The following is a 6,035-nucleotide window of genomic DNA, read 5'->3' as shown; positions in this document are numbered from 1 at the left end:
GAAGCTAAAGGGAAGTTTAGAAATTACAATTTTTAAATGGTCCGTGTCATCAAAATTGGCTGCTCACTTTCCACGAATGGCACAAGGGTGGTCGCCCCTTTGATGTGGTAATAGGCTGTTTTGATTTCTGTGTGTCAAGCATGTTTTAAACGGTGAGAGGCATTCCCAACAGCTACTACTTCAAAATCAATTAAAACCTTTTTGCTAACAGCCCTGCCTGGTTCAAAAGGAGGAAAACTAATTCTCTCACTCTTCCCTCCCTCTCTCTCTGCCTCTTTCATACTCATACACTCAGTCATTTGAAGAATGTCGAAGAGACGAGATATACAGAGTCCTGAGGGTCCTGGATTCAGATACTTTCTTTGCTTCGTGTGTGCAGTATGCTTACAGTAAAGCATGCACGTATGAGCCATGAGCTGAACAATGCCCTGTTCTTGATTTTTTTTACATTTTATTTTTTCAGTTTTTACAAAGGTTGAGAGCCTGTTTGTAAGTTTGTTGTTGCCACAGGGATTAAGTAAATCTACGGTCATTACCTCAGACAAAAGCTGAAAGGGAAAGGGGATTTTAGTCTTAATCCACCATTGATTGTTGCAACTAATGCTTATCACTTGTGCAATCCAAGCCAAATTTTTTCAATGACAATCTGATTAATTACTCATCTGAACTTCCTGTAGCATTTGCAAGTCCTTGAACTAACATCCCCTGGAACATTTAATATGCTTACACTAATATCATGTTTTGCTCATGCTGATCTAGAATCATATTTGCTCATTTAATCCTAACCTATAATTACCTTTAACTAGTATAAACTGTCATTATTTTCTTTGAAATAACACATTTAGTGCAAAGGGCTAACAAATCGAGTTGCAAATAGAAAATGTCAAGGCGTGCAAAGTGTTTTACGTTATGTTTCATTGGATTAAGGGCCCTCGTTGCCCTTAGTGCTTACAGTAAGAAGGCTTTGAGTTTTGAGGTGTATTTGGGCAAGATCAGATTTTGAGCACAGTCAACACATTCTTGTATGAGCCTGTATGTAGCCATGCATGAGTGTTTGTGGGTCTGCACAAGATGGTTACATGTTCATATTTTTGCACCCTTTCCCTCCTCCCTGCAGAACACTATTTCACCGGGAGCAAAAATACAACATTGTGTGAATCTGTTTATGGCTGTGGAGGGACATGAAAAGCACATGTGAACGTGACTAATCGATGCTGGAGCGAGGAAAAAGGGGAGCAGGCTCAAAGGCATTATCGGGAAGGCATTTTTGCATGCAAGTGATAATATGAGATAATGCTTGCATCAAAGTTGTGTTGTGGTTTTTACAGCTGATGTACGTGTATCCCTAAACGTCTGCGCACCATGAGTCTCTCTGTGAATGTCCGTGAAGATAAATATGCAAGTGTGTTTGTTTAAGAGAGTGAAGTGCATGACTCAGCCTGAGGTAGGCAGACAGCTCATGTTTCTTCTGCTTGGCAGGCAGCACAGATAAGATCGAACTGAGCTGACCATTTAAGAAGCCCTGGGCTTTACCTCTGCCAAAAAAGAAAACACGGCCGACTCAGAAATCCTTATCTGCAAATGCTCAACTCCCGTGTGACTGGTTTGATTAAGTATCAGTTCACAGATTCAGATGAACTCAACCAAAATATATATATATATATATATATATATATACACATATATACGGACAGATAGATACTACAGTGAGACCGTGGTACTGTCATCAGTCTACCAAGTCAGATTTCACCACTGATGATGATGTCACATTGTTTTCTGGCTGGCACAGCCATGCCCTTGCAAAATTTGTAACTTTTGTGGTTTTAGGTTCAAAGAAACTCAGGCAGAGGCTTTCCCGGATAAGTGAATGCATTACTGAAATCTGGTTACTATTAAGTTTCCCCCTGAAAAACCTGCTAGGTTAATGCTGCCATCTGGGCCCAGGGCACTCTTGCAAAATAGTTTTTGGATCTCAAGAGTTTCACTTACAAGTTAATGATTAATAAATTAGTGCTGTTTGAATTACTGCACAGTTTTGTTTTGGGCTTTCTTAAATAATATCACGACTGAATATTATTTGCCTTATCTATGGTACAAGAATGGCATAAGAATGGCCATAGTGCTAAAGGCAGGCGGTTCCAGCCTGTTGGCTGGCTGGGTGGAGTATATAGATACGTCAACTTATGATTCAAGTTGTGTGTCACCTCTTCCGTTTGTAGTCTTGTTGTCACTTACTCATTGTCCGTTGGTATGAGGGAGTGGATAATTGATGCAACCTAGTAGCTCAGTGATAAACACACTGTCACCTTAATAGCTTGACAATTTAAGTCAGTATTCATTTTGCTTTTTTGCAGAGATAATGGATTGATGCTGCTCTCATCTTTGCATGCTAAACATCAAGCTACAGGCAGCAAGCAGTTTGCGTTTCTTAATATTGCAACCAGAAGCAGGGAGAAACAGCTCAGAAAAAGTTCACTAATTAGCTAGCACATTATGGCTTGTTTGTTTGGAGGATTAAATCATCTGTTACTTACTCTGCTCAGCGTGCTGGTAGGTTGGTTTTTATTACCTTTTGGATGGAGCCAGGCTTTTTCTTATTCAATGTTTATGCTAAGCTAAGCTAACTGCCTGCTGGCTTTAGTCCTCTTTCATTTCAGGAGAGAAGTGTTTGATCAAGAGCAACCTCCAGGGCTGGAAAAAAGAACCACCGCTGAAGTCCCAAAAAAACAGATTTCATCAAATGTGCACTTGAGGCTGACAAAAATCCCTATTCAGTCCATTTTATTGTAAACTGCCCAACTTTACAACAGAGATAATCATGACTAAAATCTGATATATATATATTATTTTTTTTTTTTTTTTTACAGTCTGCTATAAGATATAGCAAGCATGATTTTGTTTTATTTGTGTTGCTGGATCATTTTAATGCAATTATCAAATGCTGAAACAACAGTCCATCTGCAAAGTCTACTTCAGTAGTGAAACACTAGTATTTATACTAAGCACTAATTAGCGGGTATCTGTGTCTGAGCCACGCATCTCTCTAAAACACTTGCTAGCATTGGTTTTGATAACTTGAGCCACCTCAGGCTTAAAACGTTCATTGTTGACAAGGTTTATAGCTAGTCCTGGATTAGGTGGCCCTGAAGCGCCCTTTAATTTTGCTGCTATAGGCTTAGACTGCAGGTGGACCTCCCAGGAAGCACTGAACACTTCTCCTGTTTTCCACTCCTCAGTTATTATATGCCACTACTGAATGCCATTCAGTTTTGCTTTCTCTCTCACACAGTTTGCATTTTAACTTGTTTGTTGTCTCTCTGTGCTCCTCTGCCTTTTGTTTCTCTCCACCACCCAACCAGTTGCATTAAGGTACGGACACAGTAGAGAAAACAGTGTTTATAGACCAAAGCACAACCATATGCAATCCAATCACCTAGAAACCGAACATGGTTCAGTTGTTGTGCTGACCAGTCAGTCAACACATTTACTCCCTTACCACCAGTTTATCTTGATCACATGCAGGTTGCTGTTTTTAATTGGACATAGGTCTTTGGTGGCTGTTTCTACCGGGGAACCTCTTCCTCCACACCACAACCCCAGTGATCCAAACCTCATACTTGGATTGTTGGAGTTCCCTTTTTAATATTACCTTTCACATAGAATTAAAAAAATGTCTCGAGATTATATTGTCGCTAACTCACATTATAACGAAAATAAAGAAATAAAGCTTAACTAATTAAAAAATTAATTAAATCACTCATCAAAATATTGTCCCTTATTGCACGTAACATACAGCATGGCAGTGGCAAATATGCTAATATGCTTTTCTCAGTGGCTACATGGGATCTTTTAAATGCAGTGGGTTTGATTCCCAGCCATTGGCCATTGTGTCTCTTAGTACTTTGATGGAGTGAAAATCTGACTGGAAAAAGAAATCACAGGCAATGATTGCCAGAATTGTTTGCACCGCCCTTATAATACAAACAGGTATTAAACATGTGGCAAAATAAAGATACTGACCTGAAAGCATGCTGTTTGAGACAGAAGTAATTGCCATTTCACACTCACCAATTATATGCCAGCTTGCTATGACATAATTAGTACTTAATGTTCCTGCTGTCAAATTAACCCCTTAAACCACTTTCATGCACAGACCCTTTATTTAACTCTGGATTATTTGAAACCAATTTGACCAATTTACCAGTGGAACTGCTGTCAAGGGTAGGCGACATAACTCTAATGCTCACCATTGTTCCATAGAGATAATTACACACAATTCCCATACCTATACCAAAGTGTTCAGCCAGTTAACACTGAGTGCTGCATCTTTATTTCTTAGATATTTTTAAGAATTATTTTATTCTTTTCATCTGTTAAAAAGGCCTCTAAAAACCTGTTAAAATATGCAACAGTAACAATTATGGTTTAGATGACCAGCAGCAGACTAATACCCTGAAGGTAGAAGTGCTGCTCTGTTAAGCACATATTAATCCCATAATTATTGTTTTAACATGTGTTAGCACCTTTTCATAAAAAGTAAAACAGTGTTAAATGCGTTCAATGCCCAATATGTTAATATTAGAATGAGTTGTTCATTGTGAGACATTCAGATATTATTAGAAATCCTAAATGTGACTGCTACTTCTCCAACAACTCTGAAGAATAACCTGCAGTGTACATACAATTTATTGCTTGGTTTATACTGAATGTAGGTAGTAAACACAATATAGAGTAAAGGTAAATGATACATGTGAATGCAGCTCTCAGGATGATCCTCAGTGTCTATAAAAATTAATAAAATTCTGCATGGAGTGCTGCTCCTTTGTTACCAGCTTGGATAATGATGTGATTCAGTAATCTGGTGCTGTATTAACTCTGCCTCCAAAAGCCTTTATTGCCCACATGCTTTCTCTTCCAGCCATGAGTCATGTCAGTTTTACATGGGTTGTGCGGTGTGAATGAGTTACCTTGCTCTGCAAAGCAAATGCTCCAGTAAATGTGACCATGACAAGCAAATAATGTTTTGTAGCCTGGAGTTGATAGATAACATCTGCCTTTGTTGCTGTTACCCAACAGCAAAAAAAAAAAAAAAAAAAAAAGAAAAGAAAAAAGGAAAAGTCTGTACCTGCGAGGGATGATGATGAAACGCGTGTGTTGTTGTGTAATGTCGTTGGTGTTTTGGGGCGGAAAGTCGAATGATTTCCCGAGCTCACCTTGATGCTCCTGCCTTCATGAGCTATTCCCTGAGAATATCTCGCCTGCGTGTGCGTCAGTTTGTGTGTGTGTGTGTGTGTGTGTGTGTGTGTGTATAAGAGAGAGACGGGCATGAACCAATGAATAATGCATGACATTCATCTGTGTTTGCATGTTGGGCAACACCCACATAATCAAGAAGAGAAAGAAAGACAAAGACAGACAGAGAGAAGAGAAGAGATGAATGCAACACAAATGCATGAAGCCTACTACAATTACTTTTAATGAAGATCCCAGAAAAAAAAAAAAAAGAGTTCTGCTGCCTGCATTGAAGAACGAGTGTGCACAGCTGTCCTTCACTGAGACACAGGAGGATTTTTTTTTTATCCACACTGCTGCCAGAAACTACCATAATTGTATTTGACTTGTTCTGCTGCTGACAATGTGTGTATGTGAACACCTGGTGTAACACTGTGTAATTTTACCTACAGACTAGTCTAACCAGGCTGGCTGAAAGCATCTACTGTGGTGTCCAAGGATTTGTTCATTTTATTCAAAAGGAACAATCATGATTCATATATATATATATATATATATATATATATATATAAAATTCCCCGCCTGCCCCTGCAGGCGGTCAATCCTTCAAGCTCAGGTTGAAGGAGGCCTGGGAGCTTGAGGGTCCTGCGCAGTATCTTAGCGCTTCCTTAGACTGCACTCTTCTGGACAGAGATCTCCGATGTTGTTCCTGGGATCTGCTGGAGCCACTCACCTAGCTTGGGAGTCACTGCACCTAGTGCTCCGATCACCAATGGGACCACCATTACCTTCACCCTCCACAT

The sequence above is a fragment of the Copadichromis virginalis genome, linkage group LG16, assembly GCF_057382275.1.
Source record: "Copadichromis virginalis isolate Kocher_CV1m ecotype Utaka linkage group LG16, C_Virginalis_male_GT1.1, whole genome shotgun sequence".
Classification (NCBI taxonomy): domain Eukaryota; kingdom Metazoa; phylum Chordata; class Actinopteri; order Cichliformes; family Cichlidae; genus Copadichromis; species Copadichromis virginalis.
Note: the sequence above shows the minus strand (reverse complement) of the source record.